This window comes from Argopecten irradians, chromosome 12 (assembly GCF_041381155.1).
Source record: "Argopecten irradians isolate NY chromosome 12, Ai_NY, whole genome shotgun sequence".
NCBI classification, from domain to species: Eukaryota; Metazoa; Mollusca; class Bivalvia; order Pectinida; family Pectinidae; genus Argopecten; species Argopecten irradians.
In genome coordinates this window covers 13,562,092-13,587,498 of record NC_091145.1, presented here as the reverse complement: position 1 = coordinate 13,587,498, position 25,407 = coordinate 13,562,092, and the positions used below count along the sequence as shown (strand labels likewise).

Sequence of the window (25,407 nt, the reverse complement as noted above, 5' to 3'; positions counted from 1 at the left end):
TTCAAAATAAAAATGTTAGAAATAATTTATTGCATCCCGAAAAAATTCCGTGCCACTATGTTCTATATAGAATGAAGTTCTGACTGCACATGCACCAAAAACAAAATAAATTATTTTATATGATTGTTTGTGTTAATTAGACATATATATACACGATTAAACACCAATTGTTGTTCAAATGATGAGTATCATTTATGGTCTGTCGGCGGTGGAGCATTTTTAGTAATATTGTGATCAGTTATTGAGTAAATGTAAAAAGATGTGTTTCTATCTCACTATAGGTAAGAACAAGCCACACATGATCTAGATGGCAACGATTCAATCAAGTCACATCATCCTTGATCGCATTGCTGACACGTCAATATCATAGACAAAATATATGGTGCTCTCGGTAAGAAAAAAAGAATAATTTATCCTCTTTCGGGTAGGATTGGAGATCTTACAAGTTAACCCTCCTGTCTCACCCAAAAGGAGTAAAAGGTTCTATCATATAATCCTAGCCAGAGGGTGGGGCAGGACACAATGCCCTCACACTATATCCCCTCCCATCCATTTTATAGCTGACCATTACACATGTTACAAAGCCTATCTTACCAATTTAACCATACACTATCTATAAAAGTTGTTACTTTTCAGATTGATTTCCTCAACTCATGCATATAGTATCTTTAACACTGCCAATGATATACTGAAACTCTGTTATCTCTTTGACTATGGGGTGGAGTGTTACAAGGAATTACAACATTTTATGCTATATTAACTTAATGTAATTATAATACCAAAACTATGTCCAATGCATCTGACTTCACTAAATCTCTACATGCTAATATTCCATGCCAACATATCCATTTCACATACCAGGAAAGTGTTGGGTTTAAATTCTACACAGGAAACACATTCTCTTCCTCTATTATCATTAACAGCTATAGCCAGTGTAGACTCGGAATCGTGCTGCAATGTCAAATAGAATCGGAGAAGTCGGAAAAAAAGTATTATGAAAAACTAGCGATGTTAGATGGTAATACTTAGCATTATTGGAAATTTTGGAATCTGATGCCCCCTCATGACAGGTACATGTTATCTACAACCTAAGCTATCTTAATCCTCAAAGATGTCAGCAATGCAATAGTGTACATGTATGCATGATCTTTATTAGATAAAATGATCCATTTTCCAAATATCTTGCTGTTTGACCTGTTTTAAAATAAATCCTGAAATATTTCAAATAAGAGGGAGAGAAGTTGAGAGAGATGATTTTTTTAGAAAAGAAATTCCCTTTAGAATGGTGAAATGTGATTTTAAAAGTTCAAAATTCTTTAGCTATTAAAAGGTTTTTTGTTTTTGCAAATCATAGAATATATAGGCAGAATATATAGGCTAAAAATATATTGTCAACATCAAATAGTATTGCTTAACTGAAGTTTTTGGCAGGATATCTTTTGAACAGTTTTTTGTTTTTAAAAAATAAGGATTACATTGTGCCAAGATTTGGTGGTGGCTGTAAAATTTGAACTAGGGGTTGGTGCCTCATGACTGACTTTTTAATATAATATGGTGGGCCAATAAATGTAGCCCTTCTTATAAGATAGAGAAAATGTTAGAAATAGTTATTAATGCAGCGTCTTAAAGGTAATTAAGTGACAATGATTTTTTAGTCTTAACCATTTTTTTCTTTTTCAAATTCTGTCAGTGCAAGTTGATCCCTCATTATATTTTGTGAATCATTAAAATAAGAAAAATTCAGCTTTGGTTTTATTTATCAGCTTCCTGTCATGTTCCTTCTCTCTAGTTATAGTCCTGATCGCCTCTTTGTCAGTATGTGAGGTCCTATTACTAAAAGAACCTGAAACTGATAGCCCGCCCCTCCAGCTGTGTGTGCCCTGCTGGTTCAAAGTCTCAGATCAATTGTTGTGTTGAAGTTGAACTTTGACCTCAAAAAAGTTTGCAGCATCTTGGAGTTTTTAACAACCAAAAACATCAAACAGGCTGGGTAGACATACAAGTTGCCAGCTGTGAGGTGTGAGGGGATCTTCAGGGCTTGTTAGGGAAGGTCTTGACCCTAACGGCAGAATCTATTTACAGAGTGACACAGATGATCATAATATTTTAGTTTGGGAAAGAAATTGTGAGTGGGAGCCATAGTACCCTGTATTTATGTGCTTGTTTGTGATGGCCTTTCTGACATATTAAATTACCACCAAGCTATTAGGAACAATGAACAACAGCCTATCAGTAATTCTGTGTTATTACTTCTCTCATCATAAACTCTTCATGTGTAAACAAAGCTAACACCTTATCTATACGTCTGTCTGAGATGGTATACATCTTAATTACATTGTAGCACAATTAAAATGACAAGGGAGACAATTGGCATCTCTCTGGGATTATTTGGCGAAAACAGAACAGTATACCCACCGAACGCTTTTAGTTTTCGGTCTCTACATTACCATTAGTAATTTTTGGACTCATTATTGTCTGTATGTAATTGACAGCTTTAAATCACCACAAGGCTCTATTTTTGGACCATTCCTGTTTAATATATTTGTAAATGACATGTTTTTATATATTAAGTCATCAAAGCTTTACAACTATGCTGATGACAATACTATAAGTGGCTCAAATAGAGATTTAAATGTACTAATATAAAAACTGATAAAAAAAAAATGACTAATATAAAAACTGATAAAAAAAAAATCTATTGAAAACATTTATTCTTTTGATATAGATGATTCCTGTGTAAAACCTGATAATATTTTTAAACTTTTGGGAGTTCATTTTGATTCTATGCTAAATTTTGGCACTCATATTTCTGAAATTTGTAGAAAGGCATCACAACAACTTTCTGTACTAAAACGCATTGGCTCTTATCTGACTATGAAAGGTAGAAGTGTTATTTACCACTCTTTTACTATCTCAAATTTTAATTACTGTCCTGATGGCACTTCAGCAGCATGAAAAGTATAAGGAAAATGGAAAAGAATCAGGAACATGCCTTGAGATTTATATACCAGGACTACACCTCAACATTTAAACATATTTTTAAAATACCAGGAAATGATTTTTTACATGTTAAGAGACTTCTTGACATGGCCTGCGAGATTTTTAAAATAGTTAACAAGATCTCTCCTGAATATGTCCAGGTCTTGATAGCAATAGTCTTCCAAATGAATTCCGAAGAGTTGAAAACTTTTCAAAGTTTAAAAGACTGATCCACACCTGGGACAGCCAAATTTGTCAGTGTGCCATTTGTCTGTCTTTTGCAGAATAACCGCTCGTGTCATGCTTTGCTGTCTTGTCATTCTCCTGTGTATACTTACTTTTATCCTGTGTTCTGTATTATTCTGTATTATGCAGCTTGTGTATACACATATATGTATATGCAGAAGCTTTGTCGTGTTTACGCTCTTTCATTTACACATCAATATAAATAATATGCGAAATATATCAAAATAGAGATCGAAGAAACTCATATGCATACTGAAGAAAGTATTTTAACCAACATGCTGAAATATGAGAGAGAGTAAGCATGAATACATACAGCTGCCATGTTTGTTTACACTGTATATGCTTAAGTAATGGCAGAGTAAACAACGAACAGAAACATGACCAAATCAATTTTGCTATAGATATTTACATCATGGTGAGTTTTATTTGTTATGAATTTACAGTACAAGTTTACAGACAGTTTTCATGATTCTAATCGATCGATAAGCATTACCGTACTTCAATAGAGATCGATCGTATACACAGATGGTTGCATGGGTGCACGCATGGGCCTAACTTTTGGGTGCGGCCTATATAATGGTGCGTCCTATATGGGTACAAAACCTGAAAACATCTTAAAAATGGCCTCTGCGGCTTATACAAAGGTGCAGCTTATTGTCCGGAAAATATGGTATTTATTATTAGTCTATCTTTATAACACTTTGTCTTTATACCATATGGTCTTAATATTGCTTTTTACGATCTCAAATTAAAATGCTTCTTTTTAACTTGCACTATATTAGTGTTAATCTGTCAATTTTTACTTTTTGCTATGTTAGCATATATGTACATTACATTTATCCGATAGTGTTTTAATCCCTACCTTTAGTAACACAGTGTTTGTACAAATTCGAGTGTTCATGTTTAACTAACGTCGTTGTTTTTAACCCTTTAATTTCTGTGATATATATACAAACCTATATCTTTTGATTTTCCACATTTTAATATAATCTTTGTGTTGTTAACAATACATATATACTTTTGTTTGTCGCGATAATAGCTCACAAGAGCTAATGTTATTTGTAAGAAATATGAGACTTTAAATAAAATTTATTGTATTGTATTGTAATGCATGTTACAGAGTTATTTCCCTTGTCGGTAGGTACTCATTGTGATGTTGTCATTTGGTGAGTTAAACTAAGGTCGTTTTCTCTTATAAATATGACGTAATGTTCGCAAACACATGATGTCACAATCAACATCTACAAGAGCAGACAACTCTGTAATATGTAAATACAGAATATGGATCTGGTCTGCACATCATGTTTTAATGAGAGTGTCCATGAATGCAGTCCAGGAGTATACCCACCGTAATTTTTATTATTAATATTGATACATTCTGGTATCCATAGTTATGAAGATTGAATAATGTACCTCATTATTCACATATGTACCATGTTACTGTAACTTATATAACTCACATATGATGCAATTCATCTCTGCTTTGATTTCCCAATTCTTAAAATTGAGCTGTCATTATTACATTAGTGTGTTTAGTTTGATGAATGTACTGTTCTTTATTTGCAAAGAAGGAAATTGTCTTTTGTTTGTTCATGTACTTTTATTTAATGAAACTTACATAAAAACAATAAAATAAAACATAAGGTCTGACATGGTCATTAGCCAGCTCATGGTCATTATCATATACAAAGCTTTGCAAACTATTTGTTTTAAAGCATTCTTTGTATTTGGAACCATTGGAACTCCTTGATTTCTCTAAATGTATACCTCCCCAATATTCTATAGCTATTGGTGATCAAAACTAATAGCTCCAAGAAATTCACCTTTGACCTTCAAGAAGAGTTGTCCAGACAATTTGTTTTTAACAAGAATCAATGTATAGTGTTAATTATCTTAACATTTTCTTTCCACAAAAAACCTGTGTATATTGACCATGGTTACCATGACAAGCACATTTTGACAAACCTGTATAAACATATACACAAGCCAAGTTTTATTAAAATTGGCCCAGTAGTTCAGGAGGAGTTGTCCAGACCGTAATAGACAAGCTGATTCCATTATCAATATACCCCTCTAACAGCGTTGCCGAGGGAGGGGGTATTATAACCTATAAAATGCAATTATTTGACCTTCAAACTTTAGGACAAGGTTATTTAACATAACATTAGTGATGCACCTAACATTTGCTTTAGGCCATATCTTGAATGGTTCTGAAGTATAATTAGGCTACATATTATTAGAATAAGCAGAAGAACCAGAACTGTGATAGAATAATTTTTGTCCCTTTACAATCACACAGTAGACGTCAGAAAAGAATCTATTTTATTTCTGTGTAAAGATATGTAAAATAGGACATAATAGTTTAGTGAATAAAACCTATCGACACTGTTATTTGCATGATTTATGGCGAGACAAAATTGAAGCAATGCCCATTTATTGACCCGTGGCTCTATTCTTCAACATACATCCATAACCATTACTCAAAGAGACAAAGTTGCATAAAAGAAATTTGGAGAAAAGTGCCTGACACATAGAAATCCAGAAGCACTCTGTACCACACCAATGGGGCAGTAAACCAATAAAAACTGAAAAGTGCATTTAAGATTTAACGTTACTGAACATTTTTTTTGTCTTGCATGAGAATGACGGAGATTTTTCCTCAACCTTGCTCCCATAGGCTCTATTCATCAGACTGCCGCACACACTCAGAAAAGCTGCTTAGCTTCAGCACAACCTCGGTACACTTTCATTGTTGATGACAGTATTGGAAGAATTCAACTCTGTGCTTTGCAAAATTCTCCAAAAATTTTTCTAATACCTTTCCTTTTTTTAGATTCACTAAGGGTTGCATCAGTTCTTCTGGGAACCACCTGAGTATTCGTGATGTCATCTCAGTTTTGTTTCAAAATCCAACATTGGTATAAAGCCCCAATAAAACACGAGTAGACCAACGTTTCAAAGGGATGGAATGACATTTATTGTTAGTGTATATCTCAAACTCATTTTTAAAAAGTGTTAAGAAAACCGGCAAAATAATCGAATGTTCCTATGAAGATATTTAACATGATCTTTAAGTCTTAAAAGATGGAATCACAAACTGGTATGTACAATCAAAGGAACAATATTTAGTTAGAAATACTGTACAAGTCAAGTTGTGCTATTAAAATTCTCCTCTTCTTCCATTTTTAGGAGGTATGAGGCAATCATGTTCAAGTTTCAATGAATATACACAAATGAAATCTTCTTAAAAATTAAATGGAAAAATTGATATGACCTAATATAGTAAAACTGCAATAGTACATATGTACAAGAAGGAATTAGGGCTGTTGAATTGGTCTATAATAGAAATTTAGCAGGAGAGGAGAAAATGTAGCAGCCAGACTGGGATTCGAACCCAGGACCTCCAAACACTAGCTGAATGCTCTACCACTGAGCTAACTGGTCATCGATGATGGACCAATCCTGCTACAAAAGCAATCTCATCAACACTTCCGATCTTTTACTTTTGCAATCAATAATTGACCTTTGACCTTGATTAATGAAGTTACAATGTAAAAATTAACTCAATTATATAAATATCAATTGTGACATCAAGTGTTTGCGAGCATAATGTCATATGATTTAGAGAAAACAACGTGAATTTCACTTACAAAATAAGAAGGGAGATAACTCTTTAATATCCAAAGATTGGATATAGTTGGCCTGATGATAGATTCTTCATCAGAACAGGAAGTCAACATGAAATGTTGTTGGAAAAGTGAATTAGACATCACGCTATCTGTCCTCATGGGGTTCCTGACTGCCCTTCTATATTTGGATAAGAAAATGATTATTTAATAAGGTGTGGCAGGCGCAATGGACTTCAGAATTGTTATAACTCCATTCTGTTCTGTTGTGTATGTCTGATTTGAAATCCAAACCCCAGTGGGAATTACAAACATATTTCTTGTTCCTTTTTGTAATTTAGTTAACAACAAGGAGCCGCAAAGTGTGGCATGATCCCCCACGCCCCGCTGTTGGTATAAAAACCCAAATACATCAAGGTCAAATAACAATTATTCAAGTATAACTTTAAATGTATGTGAGTATTGTAAAAATGAAAAAAAATAACAGCAGTTAACAAAAAGAAACAGTATAGTATTTTTTAACTGAGCTTCCATGGTAACAAAAAAAAATCCAAAAATGGAAGGTCCGCAATAGCAAAAATCTCAACTAAGGCACTTGTCTGATAAATACAGAATGTTTCATGGAGCTGTGTTTAACGGTTTTGGAGTTATAGTCCGAAAACAAAAGGAAACAGTAATTTGGTATTTTTGACTAAGTTTCCATGGTAACCGAAAATATTCCAAAATTGGAAGGTCCACAATAGCAAAAGGCACAACTGGCACTTGTCTGATATATACAGAAAGTTATAGCCCAGAAAAGGATCTCGGACAGACCGAAGGATCAAGCCCAATTTAATATCCCCTGCAAACACATGGGGGATGGGGGGGGGGGCAATAAACAAAGATCCAAAGCACTGACATTCTATGGGAATTCCTCAAAGGTGATGGTCAATAAACAATATTATAATACAATAAATACAATCATCTGAAAACTAGATAAAATTCATTCATATCATGGTGATCTGTGCACTTGTCATTTTTATAATTTTTAATTTATTTTGCGATTATCATTCCCCATTACTGATATTGCCAGCTTCTTTTATCTGATTATCTTTTCTAATTCTCACTCCTTATTTTAATAATCAGTATCTACCTCTTTTCTCATTCTCACATACTTCTCATCTCTGATTTGACCTCAGAATTGTATCATATGGGTGTCTATGTATAATGAAGAATGGAACACATATAACAATATACTGTATACACTTCTCTAACACTATAGAATCTAATTTTCAACTTATAATTAAGGAATTTCATAAAGCAAATTGAATAATTTCAGTTCCTTATGAAACTAATTGAAAATTGCTTGTAATTATCAAAACCTACAAATATATTTTTAGATACCCTAAATGCATCATACAAAAACTTTTAGTTTTTTCTATTAATCCTTAATTACCAGTATGTAATGTTGATGTTTAGCTGACTGACTCACTTATAAGCTACGTATGATGATTTTGATAATCCTTGAAATCTTGTGGATTGAAATTTCATGTAAATCTCAGTCCGAAATTGATTTTTGCATAAATTCTGACATCCACTTAATGCATATTCTAATTAATTCAAAACTGTGTATTCAAATCCACTATGATTAATTTAAATTGACACGGTAAGTCATTAATTCCTTTTTCCAGGTTATATATGGTACAGCTTTAGCTACATGTAAGCTCAATATTGACAATCAGATATATCTAATAGATTTGAGTAAATTGGTTTTTATTTCACCAGGTATTAGTTTCAGGGAAATTACTGGAATTACCAATTAACTTAATGTATACAGCTTTCAATTTAAAAATCCACACATTAATTGTGACGACATGTAAGAATGAATCCAATCATGCTAATGATGTTTAGCTAATGTTTAGTAAATCTTTTAAATTTGTCTGCATGTTCTTGGGATTTTGTCCGTTGGTTTATATATGCTCATACTCATTATATAGGTTTTTATAAAGATTTAAATTTAAACTTTAAATCTAAATGAAAGTTTTTTATGAATAAATATGGTAATATCAGTAATTTCGAGATATACACCACATGTTCAGCATATATCATATTTTTACCGACTCAGATTTTTAAGAAAATCTTGGAACTCTGATAGATGAATATAATGAAGATAGATTACATTGAAATCTTCATCGCTAAATTTCAATATATCATTAAGAAACATGTCTTTATGATGGCACCTGTGGCGGCCATTTTGGATTTTGGATTGACCCAAAAAATAATAATTGCCTTTCCCTAATGTTGTTTTGAATCAAATATAGTTGTAATCTACTCGTTGGTTAAGGAGGAGTAGGATTTTAAAGCAAAATTTTATCAAAGTTCCCCATTCTGAGCCCTGCCCCTTTGTCTCTAGGGGTCAGACCTAATTTATTTATATAAAATATGATTATCCGTCCTCAATGATGCTTCCCACCATGTCCGTCTCCAATGATGCTTCTCACCAAATATGGATGTAATCCTCTCAAGGGTTAAGGAGGAGTAAGATTTTAAGGCCAAATTTCATTAAAGTTCCCCCTACTGGTCCCCATCCCTCTATCCCCAGGGGTCGGACCTATCTTCTTTATATAAAATATGATTGTCCTTCTTCAATGAAGTTTCACACCAAAAATGGATGTAATTCACTCAAGAGTTAAGGAGGAGTAGGATTTAAAGCACAATTTCAGCAAAGTTCCCATTTTGGAGTCCCGTCTCTTTTTTTCATAGGGGTCAAACCTTGCTCATTAAATATATATAAAATATGATTGTCTTCTCCCAATGATGTTTTTAGACTTTTGTATAAAGAGTCTTACGCACAGTGAACAGGGCACCACCATGAACAAAACATGATGACAACAGGTCATTTTGACCTTCGGTCAGAAATACTATTTCTACATTATCTCTGCATAAACCTCATTGGGGAAAACTAAAAACTTATATATTTTGATGAAAGTGTAATTTATTTAAACTGGGTTTTAATTGGAATAATTTATTTATTCTATACTACCTGATTTTTGGACAAGAATAATCAATCAATTAAACTGTGTCACAATGATAAATAATATTTAGTATTTTACTGTTATATCTCACAGATGATGTGTTGCCTCTTTTAAAAATAATTATATATATACTGCATAGTTTCATTCAACTGACAGTTCACAGATTATATATGTAAATTATAAGGATGTTTGGCTATATCTTCCTGAAACCATAAAAATTCATGATAGTTCAAGATTAAATTTAATTTAATGTTTAAATATGATGAACTTCAAACATTTAGAAATATTTCAACATAATTTTTTTCCATACATAAACCATGCAGTAGCATTATCGGTTACATAACAAAAATATATTAACGGCTGGATCCCGTACACTGCACTTATAATTCATAATTCTAACAAAATTTGCATCAGGTTCAGCATCCATACACCCCAGTACACAGACACAGCGTCAATTTAATTATTAATGGTCGCATCAAATATTTGTAAAAGCTGGACCAAATCAATACAGTGACAGAACAACTGAAATCAGAAAAGAAGAGAAACTCACTTCGAAACTGCTGTCGATTTCTCTTATTCCAGACACTTGATATCCCACCAACCCTTCTTTCATTTTATATATAACATTTGTTAAAATGTTTATGTTTTTATTTGTCAAATGTTGTTTCCCATTTCATAACAAGAAATGCCTGATGTATAACATAGATGTATAACAATCAACATGATACTTTAAATACACTACCAATTTGTTCGATTAAATTCTTTTATTTCCTTGAGGTTCGGTATATCAGTTTTGGATCTACTAAATTTAACTAGAATTGTACACGAATCATAAGCCAATGGCTAACTAATATCACTTTCCATGTATATGATGTTATGAGAACATGGTTACAAAAGATTTCTCCAATACATTTCCATGGTAACAGCTATTGGAATATTAGCATGTGGTGAGTCAAAATATCCATTTGTTACAACAATGGACCAAGTTTGATCAAAACTGACAAAAAACACTAATGGGTTATAATGGCTAATTTTTACAAAACCTGTCTATAGTGACATGATTACCATGGCAACCAAAATATTGGCAAAAGAAAATATGCATTCATATCTTCACATGGTTCCTTACATTGCTGACCAAGTTTCATGAAAATTGACCAAGGAGAAGTCATCCTGAACAAGATTGCCTATGGAAATTTAAACAGACTGAGAGACAGACAATTTCAGATTCCAGTATACCACAGCCTCCTAACTTTCAGATTCAAGTATACCCCAGCCTACTAACCTTCAGATTCCAGTATGCCCCAGCCTCCTAACATTCAGATTCAAGTATACTCCAGTCTCCTAATTTTGTTGCAGAGTTACAGGGGATTAACCAAATATAATGAAGAAAATTTCAATTATCGCCAGCTTGAAACCTGGTAAATGTAATTTTATTTGCTTTTTGAATAAAGAATATCATGATTGTCTTATTTAAAAGTTAAAACTAGTCATTTTCAAATAATTAATAAAGGAATGTGATCATGTAGAGATATTTAATAAAGACTTGTACTTTTATATTACTCAGCTGGGTCAAACCAACTAATATTGCTAAAACATTTACCTACAGCATGGTGTGCATGTAATTAAAAACTTCAAAGATTTACCATTAATTAAGAGCTTCAGGTACAGGTTACACCACAAATCAAGGATAGTGCATGCAGGTAACATGAACTGATTTAGAACCACAATCTAATTAATATCAGCATACTTTTTTCTAGTTTTCAAAAAAAAAGTTTTCAAATTTTCAAAAAAAAACATAAGATTCACAAGACTTGCATTGCACACCTGAATGTTTCAGTATAAAGCAATAAATTGTCAAATTCATACTTAAGTCCTTGGTTTAAAAGAGTCAAAATGTGTTTTCTGGGGGTAAATGAGTTATTCAGATAACCTCTATGAACCCTTCTGAATCTAACCCCTCGATCCTGCCTTGAATATGTGTCTAAGCCAATCTGACATTATTTGTACTAACTAAAGTTATGACCCATGGAAATTTGAAGCAATGTTGAATGATAGAAAGGAGAAAGATGAAAATTAGAACAATTGATCACTGAATTCGAGATTTGATCACTAGAATACTTAAATTGAGGTGCTTCGAAAGTTATGGCTCAAATAAATCACAGCCACAGATTGACCCTCTTACTATGACTGTGAGTTAATTAAATGCAATTCTTTTTGGGTAGCTCAGATATAGTGCAGGATTTGTAAAGATTGTTTTCAACAGTTTGAAAATCAAGATCACAAAAAAACCCAGAACCACTACCAGAAAAATAACCAGCAAAATTGCATCATTGTCTCAAGATGTCTTCTGTCAAATGTGAAGCATCATTAGTTAATTTGTAATTTTCAAATTATCAATCATGATCAACTCTACTAAAGGTGATAACTAAAATTTCTCAAGCTGCCATAGTTATAAATTTGTCTCCACATCAGAAAATAATTTGTTTATTTCACTAATATAATTGATTAAAACACCTTCAGTTGAGCAACCACTTGAAATCCTTTAAAACTGTTAAAAAGATGGGCAGCTGAATGAAGTGATAAACCTGAAGGTTGTCACTTCTATACACTTGTAGAGTAATTAATCGCTTCATTAACGATCTGTCATCACTATACAACAGTAATTAGTCAATCTAATCTTAACCCGACTGTAGGGAAGGTGGGTGGGTGGGGGATCATGATCAATCAAAAGTTAAAAGAAGACTCAGCTCTGATGCTGTATCTCAGATCAGCACTTGATTCTCTGACCAAGTGATGAGCTTGTGATCAGAAATCATTGCTGACTGGTAAACAACAGAAGTTTGGTACAGGACAGAGATAGACCATGCTGACTCTACATAAATAAACCTAGGTTGATGTTCCTATAGGGAGCTTGTTACAGTGTTTGGCTGGCGTGTTCACTTGTCAGATCTGTAGCTATATATATATATGGAGCAGGGATAACAGATTGTTGGTTGTAATCAGTACATTCTGTGACATTTTCTTTTAATGTCAATATGAACCAGTGATCTATAGGCTGAAAGAGGAATAGGTAAAAAGCACATTCCTGCTTACTCAGGTTGCCCCAGTCTCCTTCATTCAATGATAACCAAAGGGTTTACAAACAGTCAAACCTAAGAAGACACACCAACCCACTCCCCACTCCTTCTACACTAACCTCCTATTCCCTCTCAATAGTTCTTGATATATATCTTTACCTATGACTTTCATATCACCTTCCCTAGTAGCATGGGCACCATGCAATATAGAAAATTTTATGGAAAACATGCATGATCATGTTGGATGCACAAACCTGTTTAATTGATATTTAAGGTACCATCTACCACACTGAAAACCACATAAAAGCACCTCTATTACACTGTCACACACTGGGATAAGACCACCTCTGTGACAGTATACAGTTGTTGACTGGCATTGAGGGCAACAGATGATTTGTTGGACCCGAAGACAAACTGTTGCCTGAGGCCGAAGGCCTGATAACACCTGATAACAGTCTGTCTGGGACACAGTCACACCTGATAACAGTCTCTCTGTGACACAGTCACACCTGATAACAGTCTCTCTGTGAAACAGTCACACCTGATAACAGTCTCTCTGTGACACAGTCACACCTGATAACAGTCTCTCTGTGACACAGTCTCTCTGGACACCTGATAACAGTCTCTCTGGAAGTGAACATCTTCACACCTGATAACAGTCCTCTGTGATCAGTCACACACTGATAACAGTCTCTCTGTGACACAGTCACACCTGATAACAGTCTCTCTTGACACAGTCAGTCCTCTCTGTCACACACACCTGATAACAGTCTCTCTGTGACACAGTCACACCTGATAACAGTCTCTCTGTGACACAGTCACACCTGATAACAGTCTCTCTGTGACACAGTCACACCTGATAACAGTCTCTCTGTGACACAGTCACACCTGATAACAGTCTCTCTGTGACAGTCACACTTGATAACAGCCTCTCTGTGGCACTGAGTCACACCAGATAACAGTCTCTCTGTGGTCCAATCACACCTGATAACAGTCTCTCTGTGGCACAGTCACACCTGATAACAGTCTCTCTGTGACACAGTCACACTGACTCTGTGAAAACAGCATCTCTGTGGCACAGTCACACCTGATAACAGTCTCTCTGTGGCACAGTCACACCTGATAACAGTCTCTCTGTGACACAGTCACACCTGATAACAGTCTCTCTGTGACACAGTCACACCTGATAACAGTCTCTCTGTGACACAGTCACACCTGATAACAGTCTCTCTGTGGCACAGTCACACCTGATAACAGTCTCTCTGTGACACAGTCACACACTGATAACAGTCATCTCTGTGGCACAGTCACACCTGATAACAGTCTCTCTGTGACACAGTCACACCTGATAACAGTCTCTCTGTGGACACAGTCACACCTGATAACAGTCTCTCTTGACACAGTCACACCTGATAACAGTCTCTCTGTGACACAGTCACACCTGATAACAGTCTCTCTGTGACACAGTCACACCTGATAACAGTCTCTCTGTGGCACAGTCACACCTGATAACAGTCTCTCTGTGACACAGTCACACCTGATAACAGTCTCTCTGTGACACAGTCACACCTGATAACAGTCTCTCTGTGACACAGTCACACCTGATAACAGTCTCTCTGTGAAACAGTCACACCTGATAACAGTCTCTCTGTGACACAGTCACACCTGATAACAGTCTCTCTGTGACACAGTCACACCTGATAACAGTCTCTCTGTGACACAGTCACACCTGATAACAGTCTCTCTGTGACACAGTCACACCTGATAACAGTCTCTCTGTGACACAGTCACACCTGATAACAGTCTCTCTGTGACACAGTCACACCTGATAACAGTCTCTCTGTGACACAGTCACACCTGATAACAGTCTCTCTGTGACACAGTCACACCTGATAACAGTCTCTCTGTGGACACAGTCACACCTGATAACAGTCTCTCTGTGACACAGTCACACCTGATAACAGTCTCTCTGTGACACAGTCACACCTGATAACAGTCTCTCTGTGACACAGTCACACCTGATAAACAGTCTCTCTGTGACACAGTCACACCTGATAACAGTCTCTCTGTGACACAGTCACACCTGATAACAGTCTCTCTGTGGCACAGTCACACCTGATAACAGTCTCTCTGTGCACAGTCACACTGATAACAGTCTCTCTGTGACACAGTCACACCTGATAACAGTCTCTCTGTGGCACAGTCACACCTGATAACAGTCTCTCTGTGACACAGTCACACCTGATAACAGTCTCTCTGTGACACACACCTGATAACAGTCTCTCTGTGGCACTGAGTCACACCTGATAACAGTCTCTCTGTGACACAGTCACACCTGATAACAGTCGCTCTGTGACACAGTCACACCTGATAACAGTCTCTCTGTGACACAGTCACACCTGATAACAGTCTCTCTGTGGCACTGAGTCACACCTGATAACAGTCTCTCTGTGACACAGTCACACCTGATAACAGTCTCTCTGTGGCACAGTCACACCTGATAACAGTTTCTTTGTGAAACAGCCACACCTGATAACAGTCTCTATGTGACACAGTCACACCTGATAACAGTCTCTCTGTGACACAGTCACACCTGATAACAGTCTCTCTGTGGCACAGTCACACCTGATAACAGTCTCTCTGTGACACAGTCACACCTGATAACAGTCTCTCTGTGACACAGTCACACCTGATAACAGTCTCTCTGTGGCACAGTCACACCTGATAACAGTCTCTCTGTGCACAGTCACACTGATAACAGTCTCTCTGTGGCACAGTCACACCTGATAACAGTCTCTCTGTGACACTGTCACACCTGATAACAGTCTCTCTCTGTGACACAGTCACACCTGATAACAGTCTCTCTGTGACACAGTCACACCTGATAACAGTCTCTCTGTGACACAGTCACACTGATAACAGTCTCTCTGTGGCACAGTCACACCTGATAACAGTCTCTCTGTGACACAGTCACACCTGATAACAGTCTCTCTGTGACACAGTCACACCTGATAACAGTCTCTCTGTGACACAGTCACACCTGATAACAGTCTCTCTGTGGCACAGTCACACCTGATAACAGTCTCTCTGTGACACAGTCACACCTGATAACAGTCTCTATGTGACACAGTCACAGCTGATAACAGTCTATCTTTGAAACAGTCACACCTGCCTCTTTGCGACACACCTGGTGTCCTTTATATATAGGTTTTATTGTATTTGTGATAATGATGAAAGTGAAACCTTGATATCTTTTTCTGTCATTGGTTGAAAGCAGTTATAGGTGTTGCTGGCGCTAATATTTATATTATAAGAATTACCCAAATGAAAATTATATTCTTCTCTCAAATCTTGCATTTTGTTTCTCAGTCAAACCTGCTTATAAAGACCATCCGTTGGACAAAGAAGATAATCCTTATAGTTAATTAATTATACAAAGGTCAAATTCTGTTGAAGACTCAAAGAAAATGGTCTTATTAAGCAGGTGGTCTTTATACAGAGGTGGACACTAAGGCAGGTTAACCTGTCTCTAAATAAGCTGTCCTCTTTGAAACTCATCTTTAGCTTCCAGAAAAATAATAATTTGATTTATCAGAAGAAAAAAAAGACACAGCTGATGCCCAAAATAAACTTTCAGGTACCAGTTTGCACAGGTGCTAATGCATTAGCTTTGATGCTCTGTAAAACTGAGTTATGTAATACAAGCATTAAGCCATACCCCATGTAGCAGTGTATCAACCCTATATTAAAGCCCCTCGTCTGACTAGAGATTGTGCAGGCAGATATATAGCATCAGTACATAATTCAGCAGTTGAAATTTTAAGATTTACACATGAATTCATACAGATATCGTAGTTGGTTGAAAGCTATAGAGGAAATAAAATTATCCGTTACTATTGATTTTATGAAACCATTTTTCTTCCAATTAAGCACAGTCAGTTTAAATCTACATAAATAACACCATAATCAATCACTATGTGCTATCTTACCAGATGAAGATTGACAAGTTTCCCATAGAGAGGTACAAACGCAAGCCACTATTTCCACCGTTTATGAAACAATAATTCATGTTTCCCCTTGACATATATATATCTATGATTTACAATCTAGGATTTGTTAGCCTTTAAAAGAATGTCAGTCCAAAACTGTCTTTAGAAAGTCTGAGAAAGAAACATCACTTACCTTTGATGAAAAAGGAAACTGCTCACTGCTGTGAATTTCAAAGATCTGAGCCAATTCTCAAGTAAGAATTCAATAAAAGACTTAAATTCTTAACTATTTCACAGTTGATTTTATGTAGAGACGGTGCAGCTGTTTTTCTCAGAGGGCTACAGCATCTCTCTATGTAGCCAATAGGGAAGGCCGTGGGCTGGGTAAGTTTGTGTCAGTCACAAGTGATCCCACATTCATAAAAAAAATCATATTGCCATGACAAACAGCAGATGGTTTAGCTTGTGTGTAGTAGGTCCACGATTATTATCAGTTTATGAGCAGCCATAGCTTTATATTTAGTCCTAAAACCAAGAGGACAAGCGAGGCCCCCTGGTGGTCATTGTCAATTTTAATTCGGTTAGGGTTCCACTTATAACTGTATTGATTTGATGTCAGAATCTACATGACGTACTGCGCCACAACTAGCTCAATTTGGACATGGTCATCACTTACCATTCTCATTGTGGTATCTGTATCTTTTAAATGTCAGGTTAAATTTTAAAACCAATTTCCAAAGTCAAAAGTATAATCTAAAGACAATTTGTGGTCTTTAACTTTTGACGGCTTCTCAGACCATGTTTTTGATGAAGTTTCTGACCTTTATGCACTCTTGTAGGTCAAGGTAATTCAAATACAAATATTGTTGTAATTATCATAAAGGTTCATGTGAACTTACAAAACAGATATTTAACTGATAGTAATGGGAAAATGTTTTTTTAAGAGCTTTTATGATACTACTTCATGTTTGTACATCATTTGCAATCAAGAAGCTCAATTGGTAGGCCATGCATTAATCTAGAATTCACAGGGTTTATAGGGTCAAGACTTTGGTTGTCAACTTAAATTCATTAAATTCTACATTTTGTTTTTTCTTACAATTTTGAAACACCTGTGTACATGTACTTTTGTATCTAAAAACAAGTATGAATCTATAATAAAATTGTAAAATGTTAGTTCTAGACATTAATAATACTGAATCAAACCTACAAGCCATAATTGATGATATTATCACTTTTAGTTTTTATATGCTAGCTTGGCCATCACATTACTCTTGGATCTCTTTCAGAGTTTAGTTAAAGATCAGCTTCACCACCGAGATAGCATAAACAATATTCATCATTTGAACAATAATTGGGATTTTATCATGCATATACATGTCTAATGAACACAAAAAATAATATGAGATCATTTAATTTGATTTTGGTGCATGTGCAATCAGTAAGCCACTTCATTTCATATAGGAAATAGTGCCACAGAATTTTTTCGGGATGCAATTAATTATTTTTATTTTTTGATGTAAAATGGGAAGCTAAAACTTTCTAATGGTGGTATTGGTGTAAAGTAAGTAACTTTAGTAACTGAAAAAATACCAATTCGTCTGCTCCTGTTTTTGATAGAGAAAAAGTACCATTCGTCAGCGGTGGAGTATGTTTAAGGTATATTTTCACAATATTGTATATTTCAAACTCTCTAAGCTCATCCTTAAACATGTTTTAATTCTCCTTGTACAAGTGAGGAGAAAAGTAGGCTGAGATTTGAACCATGAACCTTTAAAAATGTACCTGGTCACCGATGATCTACCCAGTGAGCCCATCCCATACATTATATAACTATAATAAGACTAGAACACATAAATTTAGAATTACAAAGCTCAGTAAACCTCTCAGGAATATAAATGTGATTAATATATGATGACATTACTAGTTTTACAATTGCAGTAAAGCAAATTAAGTTTATAATTGTGTGTATAGTATGCAGTACATTGCATTAAGGTCAGAACTGACATCACCAAGAATCCAGTCTCCATGTTTCATGTATATTTCTGCGGATTTATAGTCATATGAACTTTATAATGCCACATGTCTTATGTAATCTTCAAAGTTCATGCATTCCATTATCATACCCGAAATCCTGAGCAGGAGTTGGAATGGACATACGGAAAGTTTTGCATCAATGTAGTAATGGGGTCTCAGAGGGGAGATATTGAGTCCCCTAATTATTGATTAATTTCATACTAAACCCTGTAAATAGAAATGCTCAAAACACAAGGCCCAAAAAGTATTAATTTTACCTGATAATATTAGTAAAATTAATAGTAATTTGAGGAACAACTCATTCTATTTCTTTATTAGGTCTTAATTGCTATATGGATGCACCATTCAAATAGTCATATCAAATAATTAATTTGGTTTCAATAAATTCTATACTTAATGTGAAGTAGTGATCCAAAGGAACTCTGATCCAGTGGGCCCTGTCCTATTATCCCACCTAACAAATGTTGATTTAGAAATACATGTACATGAATGTATTCTGTTTTATATGTTCTTACCAAGATGTTGAAGTATTTAGAAAAGGAACTGCATCCCCTATTACAATATTATAAACAAAAGTCACTAACAATTTTTCTTTTTCTTTATTTCATGTTGTCATAATTTAATATCTGCACAAGGACGCACTCCTGAAAAGCGCTTGAAGGCAAACACAAACAATTGGCATCCAAAAGGCGCTACTAGGGAATGACCATGTAGTGTTTAAAGCTGATGGTCATCCTAGAGAGCAAACAATGAGGCGAGTGACCGGTGTTGGCCGATGGAATTAACCATATTGTTAAAGCATCGTGAATGAAATTAGTATCGAATCACTACTTACACTGGGGGACAGAATTAGGTAGATTCTTCATCTTTTCTGAGTATAACTTGATTATCTCTCACCAGCAATATGGCTTATAGGAAAGACAGCTACAAGTCAGAGATGTCAGAAGAGAATGGTAAAACATAACAATGGTGTAACTACATGTATCCACTTTAACAATGTCAAAGAATTGGACCAAGAACAGAATATTGATATATCAAAAATACATTTCTTACTAGTGATCTTTGAGTCGTAGCCAAAATAATCACTTGGGTATCAACATTTTTCACAAATAGCTCTCTCTCTAGGGTCACTGAAATAAAGATTCTAAATCACAATTAAAACGTAAAAAATTCCCCAATGCGTTATATCCTGACATGAGGACATATTCATAAAACTCAATGAAATTATTGGGATATCTGAAATCCTAAATGGTCTGCATTGCCATTTTGAAATTATATTTATGATATTCAGATTTCTGATCAATGTCTTCCCTTTAACACGTCTAGATCATCATTATATTAGCTGTTACTATAAATCAATGGAGCTTCAGACTAGAACCAATTATCTGTGTTCTAACAGACAAATTCAGTCCTGGTGATTCAAAGAAGACGTCAAATATATAAGTTTTTATTCACAGTAAGTAGATGGTGCTGACTAGTGCATTGTCATATAGTTCTCTCCCTACCCATTACAAGAAACACAAGTATTAGCTTCCCAAAAAGCTAAGAAGGCTACCATACAGCATTATTTATTAGGAAGCAATGATAGGAAAGCTTGACACATTGTTCTGTTCACAGTTAGCTGCCATAGTTCTTATGACAATTCATTTTAAAAGAATGATAATTTAAATGCTTTCGCATTTAATACAAAAGATAATCAACTTAATGAAAGGGCCATTAGGCTACATTTCCGGAAAAAAAAAAAGTTTCTTTAAAACAATTATAACACAATATGGCCAAAGATAAGGTTACAACACCAAACAAATAGAAGTTTTGCCGTCTGGCGCAGAAATGGTCAACTAACACGTCGTAATTATGAAGACGTCAGGAAACATAATACAACCTGTGAATAAAGTTGTTCAGAAGGTGCAGGGGCCTTTACCTAATGCTAAAAAGTTTTCCATTTAATATACACTGTACTGATATACATGTACATGCACTTGGACAAGTTGGTGTAATACATAATATACTCATAGAAACAAGCATAACATTTCGGTTAAAACTGTACTTTAATACTTTAGCGCATACAGTTCCACAAACATCCCCAAAGTAAAGCCTTACTTTGTTTCAGCATCTCTCATGTACGGACAGTTTTTGTCATGATCATCTAGTTAACAGTACTAGTTAGGCTATATATAGATGCTCCATACGCTCCCGACAATGTAAACAAAACTCTGCAAATCACCGAACTAATACAATTGCGACATATATGGAGTAAATTCTGTCAATTTCTCCGTGGGGGTACGATTGCGAACTTATATTTTGTCCAGTACATGTAGCGCTGCCTTGTGTGATTTCTAAGAATAATGTCCGACAGCCAGAATTTTGCTTGAAATGATTTCCCCACTGGTACCCCTTACACACATGAAATCTTCAACAACAAGTAACCAATCAATACACGTAAATCGTTTTGGCCAGCCAATCAAAGTGAACATGATTATCTATAACTATGTGAAATCCCGACAATATGGCAGGCAAAGCAACCAAATATAATAGCTACCATCCTGGGGGATGGGATGGTAGCAAAAAATACATTTTTATGTCCCTGTAACAAAGTGGTTTGGAATGCTTATGTGTCAGGGGCTGTAGTGGTACCATATCTAAAATTTCTGATGGTGCACCACTAGCCTAGACAGGCCACCAGACCCTTTTAAACTTGCATGTTGATAAGACTTTCTTATCAGAATTCTAATACTAGATTATCTCCCCCTAGTTTGAACTCTAGAATCAGACAAAAATAATGAAGCCAAATTTTAGTGATAATTTCAATATTCTTAAGACTGCTGGTCAGTCTACCACTTGACCTTTATCGCCGGTTCCTGAGTTTGAAACTTGAGACAAATACCAATTTTTGACTACAGGTTAATGAGGTTGTAAAAATTGGTTTTCTCTGTCTTTACTCAAATACCAAACAACAAGTTAATTTCCTAAATGGTTAAACATGTAGTGGGACTGGATTAGCTTAATCTATATGGATCAAGTAGCTCAATCATTAGAGCACCCTGCTAGTACTCAGTGGTCCCTGCTCACAATTGGAAATGTTATTGATGGTTGTGCCCCTTCTGCTCTTAATCACAAACTTCAGTAAGATTTAGTTTTGGCAACTTTGTCAATCACAAATACTTGATGGACTGAGATATTTTTAGCTGTTAGAAACCTTGCCACTACAAGCTTATATACATGCCTATAGCAATAAATCTTGAAAGAAATATTGATCTTAAATTCCACAACAGGTGTTAGTATATTTTGGTTTTGGATATATATCAAGAACAGGAATTTTTTGAAAGTATTAGAAAAAGTAAGTGTTTTCACATTAGCATGTCTTGTTCAGATATCAAAGAAACAGGTTTAAAATCCTTCTTGGGGGAGATACATTTATCCATGTGACATGTACGTATGGAAATCTCAAACAGTGACCAGCTGATGCCAGTATAGCCAAATGTTATTTATACACAGGGCATACCTATTGGGTTGAAATTAACCATTCCTAACCCTGAGAAAGTGGTCTGATTAAGGAGGTGGTCTTTATACACAGGTTGTTTTATGCACAAACAGTGTTTACACACAGGTGGTCACAGAGGCAGATTTGACTGTATACATATTGCACTCAATCCTTCAAAAGAAGCAACATGCTAAAAAGTTTTCCACAATATACACTGTACTGATATACATGTACATGTACTTGGACAAGTAATACATAATATACTCATAGAAACAAGCATAACATTTCGGTTAAAACTGTACTTTAATACTTTAGTGCATACAGTTCCACAAACATCCCCAAAGTAAAGCCTTACTTTGTTTCAGCATCTCTCATATACGGACAGTTTTTGTCATGATCATCTAGTTAACAGTACTAGTTAGGCTAGTATATAGATGCTCCATACGCTCCCGACAATGTAAACAAAACTCGGCAAATCACCGAACTAATACAATTGCGACATATGGAGTAAATTCTGTCAATTTCTCCGTGGGGGTACGATTGCGAACTTATATTTTGTCCAGTACATGTAGCGCTGCCTTGTGTGATTTCTAAGAATAATGTCCGACAGCCAGAATTTTGCTTGAAATGATTTCCCCACTGGTACCCCTTACACACATGAAATCTTCAACAACAAGTAACCAATCAATACACGTAAATCGTTTTGGCCAGCCAATCAAAGTGAACATGATTATCTATAACTATGTGAAATCCCGACAATATGGCAGGCAAAGCGACCAAATATAATAGCTACCATCCTGGGGGATGGGATTGTAGCAAAAAATACATTTTTATGTCCCTGTAACAAAGTGGTTTGGAATGCTTATGTGTCAGGGGCTGTAGTGGTACCATATCTAAAATTTCTGATGGTGCACCACTAGCCTAGACAGGCCACCAGACCCTTTTAAACTTACATGTTGATAAGACTTTCTTATCAGAATTCTAATACTAGATTATCTCCCCCTAGTTTGAACTCTAGAATCAGACAAAAATAATGAAGCCAAATTTTAGTGATAATTTCAATATTCTTAAGACTGCTGGTCAGTCTACCACTTGACCTTTATCGCCGGTTCCTGAGTTTGAAACTTGAGACAAATACCAATTTTTGACTACAGGTTAATGAGGTTGTAAAAATCGGTTTTCTCTGTCTTTACTCAAATACCAAACAACAAGTTAATTTCCTAAATGGTTAAACATGTAGTGGGACTGGATTAGCTTAATCTATATGGATCAAGTAGCTCAATCATTAGAGCACCCTGCTAGTACTCAGTGGTCCCTGCTCACAATTGGAAATGTTATTGATGGTTGTGCCCCTTCTGCTCTTAATCACAAACTTCAGTAAGATTTAGTTTTGGCAACTTTGTCAATCACAAATACTTGATGGACTGAGATATTTTTAGCTGTTAGAAACATTGCCACTACAAGCTTATATACATGCCTATAGCAATAAATCTTGAAAGAAATATTGATCTTAAATTCCACAACAGGTGTTAGTATATTTTGGTTTTGGATATATATCAAGAACAGGAATTTTTTGAAAGTATTAGAAAAAGTAAGTGTTTTCACATTAGCATGTCTTGTTCAGATATCAAAGAAACAGGTTTAAAATCCTCCTTGGGGGTGATACATTTATCCATGTGAGATGTATGGAAAATCTCAAACAGTGACCAGCTGATGCCAGGAGTATAGCCAAAAGGTATTTATACACAGGGCATACCTATTGGGTTGAAATTAACCATTCCTAACCCCGAGAAAGTGGTCTGATTAAGGAGGTGGTCTTTATACACAGGTTGGTTTTTTTATACACAAACAGTATTTATACACAGGTGGTCACAGAGGCAGATTTGACTGTATATATATATAGAAATATGGCCACAGTGTCAATTGCACTCAATCCTTAGAGTTCTGACACTTCAAAAGAAGAATATTTTCAAAAAAAAAATTTTTTTTAATTTGAAAATTGTTTTGGTGTATTACAATTTTACCCCTGGAAAAAAATTAATGGTCAGAACCTCAATTTCCAAATGAAATGTTTGATCAAAGGGAAAAACACAACAACAGCAACAGTGTTTTCACTCGGCTTGAGAAATATGAATCAATTATGCTCTGTAAGTTGGAACAAAGATCATTTTTGACATATGATAATGACAATAATTTTTCTTGAACCTTGACAACTGTGAGCTTGATATAAAAGATTGGAATAACCAGGACAAAACAGGGAAGGACAGAGGACCGACTTAGGAAACAAAAAAACGATACTATATGTCCTGTGTGATCATGGACTGCCCCTTCCCAATTATTTAAGATATAACAGTATCAGGTATTGAAATTATGGATTCAATTTAAAACATGAAACTTGATCATTGACTTATTCAAAGCAAAATTTATAGAAAGTTGATATACATAATATAGCAATTGATGATTTGTATTCCGAATTTGCATATTACAGAGTTATCTGCACTTGCGGGTAGGTATTGATTGTGACGTCATATATTTGCGAGCGTATCGTCATACATTTCGGAGAAAACGATGTGAATTGCGCTCACAATATAATGACGTAACAATCGATACCTACTCGCAAGGGAGCTAACTCTGTAATATGCAAAGAGGGAATAGCAATATGGTCAATTAAAATATCCTCTTTTGGTCCCATCTCTCTGACCCCATCATAGGTGACATATTATTCTTTGAGAACATAAAGGGTGTGATGCTGGTCAGTCTGACCCTGCTACATGGAAGGCATAGATTAGTTGTGTGTGTGACTCCCCATCTCAAGTCATAATCAAAACCACTATAACTATACAATAACACTCGTCATTATTAAGCCTTCTGATTAACAGTCATAAGGCCTTCCGTTATCTATAATGTATCACTTAAATGCCAAATTGAATCCTTTTTGAGTTTGATCATTCTAAGTAT

General features: G+C 35.3%; 1 protein-coding gene across 2 annotated transcripts in view; it reads right to left on the bottom strand.

The window, feature by feature from the left end:
* LOC138336989 (N-fatty-acyl-amino acid synthase/hydrolase PM20D1.2-like) overlaps nt 1–25,407 on the bottom strand; it is a 101,410-nt gene that overhangs the window by 40,259 nt on the left and 35,744 nt on the right. Inside the window, exon 1 of one of the 2 annotated variants that reach the window (XM_069286651.1) lies at nt 17,125–17,233. The exons of the other annotated variant lie outside the window; for it this stretch is intronic. The gene's annotated coding sequence lies outside the window, so the exon portion shown is untranslated. Of the gene's footprint in view, nt 1–17,124; nt 17,234–25,407 lie in introns of those variants that run through there. 2 annotated transcript variants of the gene reach the window in all.